Below are 11,680 nucleotides of genomic sequence, written 5' to 3' on the forward strand. Positions count from 1 at the left end.
CTAGAAGTCGTAAGTGTATCTTCCTGGGGTATTCAAACACCTCTAAAGCATACCACCTCTATGATGACGTAAATAAAAAGTTTGTTGTATCTAGAGATGTCATTTTTCTTGAATCATCCAAATCTGACAATGTTGTTGAGCGGCAACTTGATCGCTTGGATAGATTCGCAAAAACGAAATCATTTCAAGAATTTGATAATTAGATTCCACATCTTGAAGGGGGGATTCCTATACTAGATCAACATGTGGAATTTTCTTCTGAAGAACAATCTCCCCTGCATGAAACTCCAACAACGGATGATGCTTTAAGTGATGTAATTGATAGAATTGGGAGACTCAATCTTGATTCAGTCCCAACTCAATCAACAGAGTAGCCTGGACCATCTCAGAAAGGTCCCCCGAAGTGGCTGACAAAGACACTTGAAAGTGTTCATCCTGATGAAATTGGAAAAACAGGAACCATAAACTCAAACCAACAAAATGGAGGTGATGTAGATGACTCTAATTCACCTGTTGATATGGATGTTACTTATGATTGTGAATTGAACTTGTCTACAGATTTTGAACCAACTTCCTTGAAAGAAGTTGCTTCTCATGATGAATGGAAAGAAGCGATGCAAAAGGAGTATGATGCCCTCATAAAGAACGACACTTGGAAGCTGGTTGATCCTCCATTTGGAACCAAACCAATTGGCTGCAAGTGGGTCTACAAGAACAAATACAAAGCTGATGGCTCACTTGACAAGCACAAAGCTAGGCTTGTGGCAAAAGGTTTTGCACAGAAGGAAGGGGTCGATTATGAGGAAACTTTTGCCCCCACAGCAAAATGGGCCACCATCCGGACACTCTTTGCATTAGTAGCTCAGAACGGTTGGAAAGTCCATCAAATGGATGTAAAAACTGCATTCTTGAATGAAGATCTAAAAGATAATGTTTTTATGTCCCAGCCTGAAGGATTTGCTGTGAAAGGACATGAACATAAAGTATGCAAACTTGTGAAGTCCTTGTATGGCCTCAAACAAGCACCGCGAGCCTGGTATGAAAAACTAACTGAGCATCTTCTGAAACTCAACTTCAATCATTTTGATCTTGATGATGCAACTTTATTTGTCAAGAAAGTTGGCAAAACAGTTGTTTATCTTGTGGTATATGTAGATGATCTTTTAATGACAGGGAACAATGAAAGCTACATTGCATTCATAAAGAAGGAATTGGGGAAAAGTTTTGAAATGACTGATTTGGGCTATGTTCATTACTATCTTGGCATTGAAGTAACCCAACATCCAAAATCCATATTTCTTTCTCAAAAGAAATACATTGAAGATTTGTTAAACAGATTTGGCATGACAGAGTGCAATCCTCTTTCTACTCCAATGGAACAAAACTTAAAGCTCACATCTGTTGAAGGGAAGGAATTTGAGGATGCAACAAAGTATAGACAGCTTGTAGGAAGTCTCATCTACCTCACTACTACCAGACCAGACATTTCATTTACTGTTGGAATCATCTCCAGGTTCATGCAAAAGCCTTGTGAGGGACATTGGTCTGCTGCAAAAAGAGTTCTAAGGTACTTGAAGGGAACTCAAGACCTTGGAATCAAGTATACACAGGTGGACGACTTCAGCTTGATTGGATACTCTGATTCAGACTTCGATGGAGACAAAGAAACTGGGGTATCTACTTCAAGATATGCTATGAGTCTTGGATCAGGAGCTGTCTCCTGGAGATCACACAAACAATCAGTTCCAGCAGATTCCACAACAGAAGCAGAATACGTGGCAGCAGCTGAAGCAACGAAAGAAATTGTGTGGCTCAGGAAAATTCTTTAAGATTTGCAAGTAAAACAAGTACAATCAACTCCACTCATGATTGATAACACCTCTGCAATAAAGTTGGCCAAGAACCCAAAGTTCCATGATCGAAAAAAGCATATCAATACTAAATATCATCTGATTCGACATCATGTTGAGGCCAAAACAATCCATCTCCGTCATTGTTCCACAAATGAGCAAATTGCAGACATCTTCACCAAAGCACTTGGAAAGGAAAAGCTTGAACGATTCAGAATGATGCTTGGACTCACCAACATCCCTTCAGATTAAGGGGGGGAATGTTGACACCTAATCCTCTGCGGTTGGGTGAATCTGGAATGTGAACAGTCATAAGAAGATGAACTGAGTAGTCACATTCTTGTATATAACAATAGCTACCTAGTGTAATAAATCGAATCATCTTTTCTGCCTAACGGAGTTACTACCTGGCCTGACAGTGGCTTGGACCATTTCAGATTGCAGAACAAATTGACCCATCAATGTTTCTATTGCAAGACTTAACAGGCAAGAGAGATTCTCGGCCTGTGAATGGGCAGATTTTGAAGAAATATTTTTCATAGGAGATAACTTCTTCTATCGCTTGTACACTACCGCCTTTACTTTTCCTAGGAAAATAAAAGTTAAATAGTATTTTATTTTGGCCTTACAATAAAAAATATCTTGAAATATGTTTATTTTTCACTTTTATAAGTAGAGATTGTTAAGGGAATAATTATGACATTTGAAAATTAACTAGGTTCTATCTATCTGAAATCTGCTTGTTTCCACCAAAATTATTTATTCTTTGAGAAACCTCCAACTTTATAAAGAGACTTTTGTTCTATTATCAGTCAAGTAAAGTATCTTTAACAAAGTAAGGACTCTTCACAGATAAGCATATTCGACTCTATAATTGTCATCAAAAATGCTTAAGGAGTCAATGATTCTCCCCATCTAGTAAAATTTTCTCTTTTTAAAGTGTAATTCTAAAATATGCTAAAACCTAAAAGATAATAGGTCTAATCAAGAGCCTGCTTACCATGTTCATAGGGAAATAATAGACTGACATTACCAATACTGCATATCAAAATAGGGTAATGGCTTGAGATTATTTTAATCAAAAGACAAGGGGTCTCATCACGAGCCAGCTTGTTTAGTTGAATTACAACCAGTGAATGGCATTGTCACTATTTTGCCACCAAACCAAGACAATGAATTTTAAGTAATAAAAAATATTTTTTTTTGAAAAATAAACTGTTTAAAAAAGAAAAAAGAAAAAAGAAGAAAATAAGTATATGATTTTGAATTTATCTCTAAAAACTGCACTCTTATCTGGATGGGACACTGAATCATTGATGGTTAAAAGGTAACCCTGTCGAGGCTATGGACACCTACTGGCAGCAGAGGCTCTACCTGTGACAAATGAGTACATCTAAAAGCTGATCTGCAAGAGCCCCCTACTTTATCTTTAAACTAAGTAAAGATTGATATAGACAAAGGAATTTTCATTTTGAAGAGGATATCAAATGAATTTTAATTAGGTGAGTTTGTTTTTTATTCAGATAAATGTTACTTATCTTAAATTTCATACAATTCTTATTTCTTGAACTATATTTATTTTGAAAGTTTTAGAAATTTCAAAATTATCAGAGATAACTAGTTCTTCCAGTGAATCGCCAATTGTTGTACTATTCAACAATTCCCCCATTTAGTAATATTAATAGTTAGTATTATATTAGTAAATGGGGACCCTTTAGTTTTTTTCAAAAAACTTAGCAAATAAAAGCTTGCCTTTTTGAAACCATTCGAAATAAAACTTTGGATAAACTAAGATATCTAACCAAGTCACTTTGTGATTAGGCATTCCCGCTTTGTCGCAAATCGCAGGATCCGAAGTAATAAAGGATAGTCGTAAGTGGGAATCCGCGAAATGCGATAAAAGAAACCTTGTAAAATACTCAAAGATAACATTAAAGTTTTATAATACTTAAGGCTTAATATATTCTTTAAAGTATTTATCTTAATCGCATTGCGACCTTTATAAGAGCTCAAGACATACAAACCAAAGAGAAAATGCGAAATGCGATGAGATTCGGACCCGACGGAATATTAAAACTATTATAAAACTTCAATCAGGTCCAGCATATCGTAAATATCTATTTTAATGAATTAAGCCTCCGCATAAAGAAAAAACACCTTGAAAGGTAAAAAGTATATTGCTCATCGCAAATCACAAAATATCAAAGGAAATTTAAATTGGTCTACTTCTTCTTTGTGATTTACGATATTCCGATATTGCGACCTTCCGATATTCCGATATTGCGGTCTTCGATATTCTAATATTTGCGATCATCCGATATTCCGATATTGCGATTTATCGTAATCGCAAGATCAGTATTACACATGACACAAACCAACGTGAAATATCATTTTGAAACTTGCGATGCGATATTTTGACAAGACATAAAGGAAATATTGTGTAAGCATTAATGCATAGTTAATCGGGTTTAAATGAAATTATTCGTTAACGACTCGAGATGATTGATATATTTCTTATTCGTGTTTGAAATAAAAGCTCCATCCTGACGTTCTTTCAGAATCTACTGTGTTAATTGGGTTTCTGCTTATATTTACCGCTTTTATCCTGTTTTCTCCATTTTCCCGAATTTCAGGAAGTTTTCGAAGGATACAACACTCACAGAAATGGTTCAGAAAGGGAAAAAGACCGTAGAGGCTACTACGCCTGAACTGTCAGACATGCAACCACTCTTCTCTGATACCACTTGTAATAAGGATGGAGGAACTAAATCTTGGGAGACAATGTATAATTTATTGGAAGAGAAAACCGAAGGCCCCTGGAACCTAAAGCAACAAAAAATGCCATAGATTCATCTGATGCTTCTTACTTTGAAGCAACATGTTCTTTCCTACATAGGATTGTTGCAAGGCCGAAAATCTTACCATACACGGATATGGTAATATGGATTATTGATGATGTGGATGTTTCAGATAAAACATTCAGAAACTCTAGGTAAGAAGTCATGGGATCATTCAAACCAGCCAATTTGAACCAAATGTACCACCTGTCGCCACCACAAAAGATCTATGATAAAGCCTTTAATGAGAATTTTTCCAAAGAGAATGAGGACCCAATGGATGTTATGCAAAATTGAAGGTTTGGCTCCAACAAATTCAGACAGGAGAAAACCAGTATGTACCCCATTTCACCTCTGTCAGCCCCACACAATTTTGCAGCTGCAATGTTGTGTAGGCTATTCGGAAAAGATGATACCACCAAGTTTTCTATTGAATGGGTTCCCTTGATTGATGCAATTGTAAATGTTATGATTATGAACTGGAGTACTATTTTGTCAGACAATTTAGCCATGGCCATTAGAGAATACATGCGTAATAGAATTGTCTCCACTTGGGTTATCCCTCCCTTTTACATGAGTGCTTATGTCATGGATGCTATATGTTTTTGCTCACATTTTCCAAACATGGGTTGGAAATGGACTTTAAAGGATCCTACACCCATCCATGTTTATCATAAAATTTTGTGGGAATCACAGTTTGGCTCCCATTTTTATAAAATTTGTCATGGCATCATGTTGCCAATTTATCAGACCATTTTTAATAAGAAAGCCCCCAGGCTTTCAGAAGAAGCAAAGATAGACATCTTTCCGGTGGCAAGATGGTTTGGTGAGGAATTATTTACTTATATCAGAGTTTTCGGGAGTATTATAGCTCCCCATGTTCTTCCATATTATGTTCTGGATAAATTACTGGCAAGAGAGATTGCTTATTAGACAGTGGGTGATGGTATAACCAAAACCCTTAAAGAGTAGAAGAAATCCATTTGGCCAACCTTCCCATTGCATTGTGGTGCTTTTGTGTTACATGATCTTTGGCATGCAACAAAAGAAATATAGAACATCACGTCTTTGAATCTGGATTCAGGAAGACAATATGACCCCAACAATATCACCAAGAGTTTCATTGATATGGTCAAAATCAAGCAATTCATTCATGAAAATGATGAATTTGATAATCTCTTTGAGAAAGTCGAGACATTTTCACAAGTTTTACATTTAGCATAAATAAGACTAGACCCAATGGACCTCAAAGAATTCTACATATACAGAAATAGAAGGCTCGAACAGGTCCCTTTGGACTTGTTACAAATTGAAGAAGTAAGAGAACCTACTGCCAGCGTAAGCCTAGAGGAGAGTTCCAAGCACAATTCCGATGAGGAATCATAAGAAAAGTAAGTTCAAGATTCAGAAGAATCTGAACACCAATCTGAGAATAAAGAGGGAAGCCCTGGGGCAGACCCTGAACAAGACACAAAGGAAAATCTTGAAGAAACGACTGAAAAGGACTCAATTGAACAACACATGGAAACTGGTCCCTCACAGGTTCAAACAGAAAAGATCCCAATCATCAATTTGGAAGAGGAGTGGGAGCAATTCAATAAAAATCTCCAAACATAGACTAGTCTTGAAGGCACTTCTGGATTCCAGACTCCATAACACACTCAGAAAGTTATAAATCGAGAAACAACAATACAAGAGATTGTAACTACTTAAGAAATTGAAGTCATCCCGACACACCCAACTTTAGAAATTGTTTTAAAAGTTTGAGGAAATACTGCCACTAGACATATTCTACAACCCTACACATAAGGCTATAGTGAAAAGGAAAAGGAAGAAAGAAACTTGGATTTATCGGCAACAGCAACTCTTGGAAGCGAATCAACAGAGGTAGTGTGGAAAGACACCCCCATTTTCCCATCAGAAAATCTTACAAAGCTATCGCAATTTGCAGTCCCGTATGCAATTGCAACTTCAACAATTGATAAGGCAACAAAAGTTCAACTTTTTGAAAGGGTTCAACTTTTTGAACAACAACTTGAGCAGGAAAGACAGAGCACCAATAGGCAAGTGGAAATACAAATGGCACAACTTCAACAAGATTTTGAGCAAATGACAGTACAACATCAGATAGACATTGCAGAGAAGAACGCACAGATTCACCAAATGCAGGATATACTGGATAAATTCAAAGACAATCCTCAAACATATGAATTCATTAAAGAGGCACTTGAATTAAATTCTCTTTTGGCACAACAACAAGAAATATTCTATCAAAGAATCTCATTGATCAATCCCTATTGTGAATCAAGTGATAAATTAAACAATCAAGTGATTGATCAAAGATTAGAATATGAAGAGCTAAATAAGAGGATATCAGAATTCATTTCTTGGCAAGAATCTGAAGAAGGAAAAAAGGCCGATCTACCAAAGATCAAGGAGTCCCACAAGGACATCTTATTCGCAGATTGGGACATACAGTTAAAACAAGCAGAAAGGGCATCAACAAGAGCAACTAGTACATCAAACAACATCATTGAGGCTGTCAATGAAAACCTCCACACTGGAACTCTTATCAAATAGTGCAGGCCGAAATCTCTCCCATACATTAAACAATTAGAAGAACAATGGAAAGAAACTGCCAAAACAAATGCAGAGGCAATCAAGCAACTGTCTAAGCTTGACTGGGAAACCTACTGGCAGTTTCTGGTAAAACCACACAGTCATTGGATGACTCTACACTATTTAACCAATTCTTCTCAAAAGATGGTGCCACCTCTCACTGATGCTGTATTCACGGGACAACTGAGATCTAGAATTGGCTAGCCTCCCCAGGTTAACCCAATGTTAGACATCTGTGAGCTCAAGGAACGAATCACTGAATATGACCATTCAATTTAAAGAATCTTGTCATCATTTTTTATTTTTTTTTTAGTTTTTATTTTCACTTATTCTAAGGAAGCTTGTTTGAAACCTCAATTTTTTATGTAATTTTTGAAACATATGTGTATTATTTAAACCCCTCTCATGCATTTAGAGAAGGGTCCAGAATTTTATCAAAAACACTTTGCAAGAGCTTGCACTTCTGTACTTTTGTGACTGTTTTTATGAGATAATTGAACAAGATCTAATTTTCTTAGAGATTAAAGCATACTCTACTGAATTTGTATTTCTATACTCTTAAAGTAGATTTAATTAAAGAGAAATAGATCAATATTGCTGATCTTATGGGTAGGACATTTCATATCTGGTACTTCTATCTTTATGACTATGTTTCATTTATGAATTAACAATAATCTTTCTTTTATTGTGTTATGTATGAAATCTGAGTTATAGTTAAACATCAAAGCACTTTTTTATAAATGTTTCAGCTATAATCCCTTATTGAATACATGATCAATTGATATGTGATATATTTTTCATAATTATTTTGCTTAACTATTTAGTCAAAATAATTATCTTTAAACAATTTCTTTTCTTATAGAAAAAGAATGATCTTTATTACCTTTTGCTTTAAGACATATTTGTAGATCACATGATTTGAGTTATTCCCGGGTATATAGTAAAATAATGTTAGAATAGATAGATGCATGTGTTTTAATGTTTAAATAGATCATTTTAGTTAAATCATTTTCCATTATATATTATATCAACCCAACATCATTATCATATCAATCTTTGCTGGGAAACTGGTCCCATTATCCCCGATCGAAGCCACCACACCATACGGAAAAGGAGCTGCTTCCAAAGTTCGGACCGGGTGGTTATCCCCCATGTTGTTGCAACAGAATTATGGGGCATCAACAGTTTCCAAACATAAAGTTGCAATGCATACCTTTTGTGTGTTTTGTACATTATGGAGATCGAAATATTGCTCCATTTGTAGTATCCATGTTACGAGATCCTTGCCATCAAAATTACTCATATCGATATTTGGAACATGGTGGGTCTTCAATCTAGCATGAGAGTCTATGAAATCATGCTTAGCATTTCTTTTTTTCTCATCATGAGTTTCGTTTACTACCCTTTCGCCATTAGTAAGCATTTCTTGTAGCAACTTTGTCAAATCTATCTTCAAATCTTCCATGTTGCCTTTAAGTTTTGCTTCTATCTTAGTATCCATGCCATCCATATTAGCTTCCACACCTTTCTTTAAACCATCCATCTTAGCTTCTGTTCCTTTTTGTGAGAGTGAAATTTGTTGCACTTGGTCTCGTAATTTTGATATATCATGTTGCATTTCTTCCTCTTCTTCATGAGTCATGCTAGAGCTTTCAGGTTGCTTACTAGGTGTTTCCATTTTCTTTCTTCGGGGCATCAATTAATGATAATTATGCTTCACTATGTCTTTTGAATTCCTTCAAACTAATTTTTCAAACCAAACTTATGCAAAATTTTAAAAAGACTACACACCTTTTTTGGCTTTGTAGGAGCTTGATATTGAATCTATTATATCTCTATAATTGGGGATTTCCTAGGTCTGAAATTCCATACTGTTGTAGAACTCTGCGTCCTCGTTCCAACCCTGCAATTATGATCATGATTGGATTCTCCAAGAAATAGTTATGCCAAATCTCCCATGATGTCCTGATTATAGACTGTTTCAGTAGAGCGAACTTTTACGAAGTTCCACGTGTCACTATTTAGACCTTCGGACTTGAAACCGATACACAAAAAACTATAGTCTATCCTCTTTTTGTACCTTTTTATGAAATTTCAATGTGATGCTTAAAGAGAAAGCTATGATGATTTTACCCAAGTCACCTGTTTGAGATATAATTCTGGAGCCTGCCAAAATCCTAACTTCCTTGGATCATATCTCTTAAAATATAGCAATACAAGATAGGAAATTAGGATCCAAGGTTCATCCAGATTTTGGTTCAAATGGGTTTTAATTTCAGCTTCTGAAACGTCGTAGAAAAAAATTTATAGCAAAAATTCCAGAATGACTTGTTTGGAGTGGCAAAAGCCTAGAATCCAAAGCTGTGATACCAAATATTATGCAACCAACTCACATAATAGAAGAAAAGATAGATCTATGACTTCAAACAGCCTCTTCGAGGGGTAAACCTCCTTTACATTACACAAATGAACAATTCTTGGATGATACAAATGACGAAACCTCCTTCATATATATAGGAGTCTAAAGGGTCACAATATAATTAAGCTGACATAGCAATAATAATATAAGGGCACAAAAATAACAATAGTGGGCTTCTATGGGGCACAATAATAACAATATGGGGACAATAGGGGCACAACAATAACAATAAGTGATAAAATGACAATAATGCTGAGGGAATCACTAATATTATAGGGACCTAACAAAATGTTAAATTGATGTTTTTTGTTATTATTCGTTAATAAAAATAACATTGGAGTTTTCTTTACCTCATGCACTAGTTGACACTGTAATTTAAAAAAGGAAACAATTACCACAATATCAAAACATAAAAGTGTAATTTTGTAGATACTTCTCATACAAAGCGTCGATACTAGTCAACACAACCAATATTGCCTCCCATCTTCACCAGTAGCGTGTATGGCATCTATGCAGGAGTATGTTTGGAATTCATAGATGCCCCAAATGCTACTGGTGAAGACAAGAGGAAATATTGGCTCTCTTGATCAATATTGATGCTTTGTTTGAGAAGTATCTGCAAAATTGTACTTTTCCATTTTGATATTGTGGTAATTGTTTTATTTTTTAAAGTTTTGAAGATCAGTTCTAGGTTTTGTTAACATCTGTCATTTTGTTTTTAAACATGAATCACTAATGGATTGTGGAGATGCTACAATGGTTGAACATTGTATTTTCCAAGAAGAGGAAAACAAAGGAAATATGGAGATTCTAATATGGACAATATGAAACAAAATCGTTCTAATATGGAGATTCTAATATAGACAATATGAATACCTGAATGAGCTCCTCTTGGTTTCGAGAATAAATTGTTGGAGTACTTTAAAATTTTGAAGATCAGTTTTAGGTTTTGTTAACATCTGTCATTTTTTTTTTAAACATGAATCACTAATGGATTGTGGAGATGCTACAATGGTTGAACGTTGTATTTTCCAAGAAGAGGACAACAAAGGAAATATGGAGATTCTAATATGGACAATATGAAACAAAATCGTTCTAATATGGAGATTCTAATATAGACAATATGAATACCTGAATGAGATCCTCTTGGTTTCAAGAATAAATTTTTGGAGTAGTTTAATCTTGGTCGAACAAACCTCCCTCCACTTGATGAAGCAACATCGAAGTCAACATTGACTTTGTTGTTGCTCTGTTGGATTGAGGGTGTTTTGATCCAAGATTACCCAAATCCTAATTTATTCTCTATTGAATAGGGACAACCACGTGAAGGTGGAAGATCTCATCCCCAGCGCACCACATCACTTTGAATTCCCCAGTACCCAATCTATTTACTATATATGAAATAGTTGAAACAATACATTAAGATACATAAAAACACAAATAGCACACATTCATTCATTCGTAAATCCAAAAAATATTTCATCTTAATAAATTTTGTCATAAAAAATATGTTTACATAATATGAAACAACGTCATGTACGTAAAGAGACATATAGAGATTATTCATTAACATATAATTTTCATTCATTCATAAATCCACAAAATATTTCATCTCAATAAATTTAATCATAAAAAATATGTTTACATAATATGAAACAATGTCATGTACATAAAGATACATATAGCAATTATTCATTAACATATAACTTTCATTCATTCGTAAATCCACAAAATATTTCATCTCAATAAATTTTATCATAAAAAATATGTTTACATAATATGAAACAACGTCATGTACATAAAGAGACATATATCAATTATTCATTAACATATAACATTCATTCATTCAGTAACCATAGACACAAAATACTTATGGGTTTAGGGGAATACATAAGAGGCATTTGTATAAAATATTTAGGGAAGAGTGTAGTCAATGATGTTTTCAGATGCTTAAA

This window comes from Pinus tabuliformis, chromosome 3_1, assembly GCF_031772625.1.
Source record: "Pinus tabuliformis cultivar Carrire ecotype Pingquan chromosome 3_1, CPIR1, whole genome shotgun sequence".
NCBI classification, from domain to species: domain Eukaryota; kingdom Viridiplantae; phylum Streptophyta; class Pinopsida; order Pinales; family Pinaceae; genus Pinus; species Pinus tabuliformis.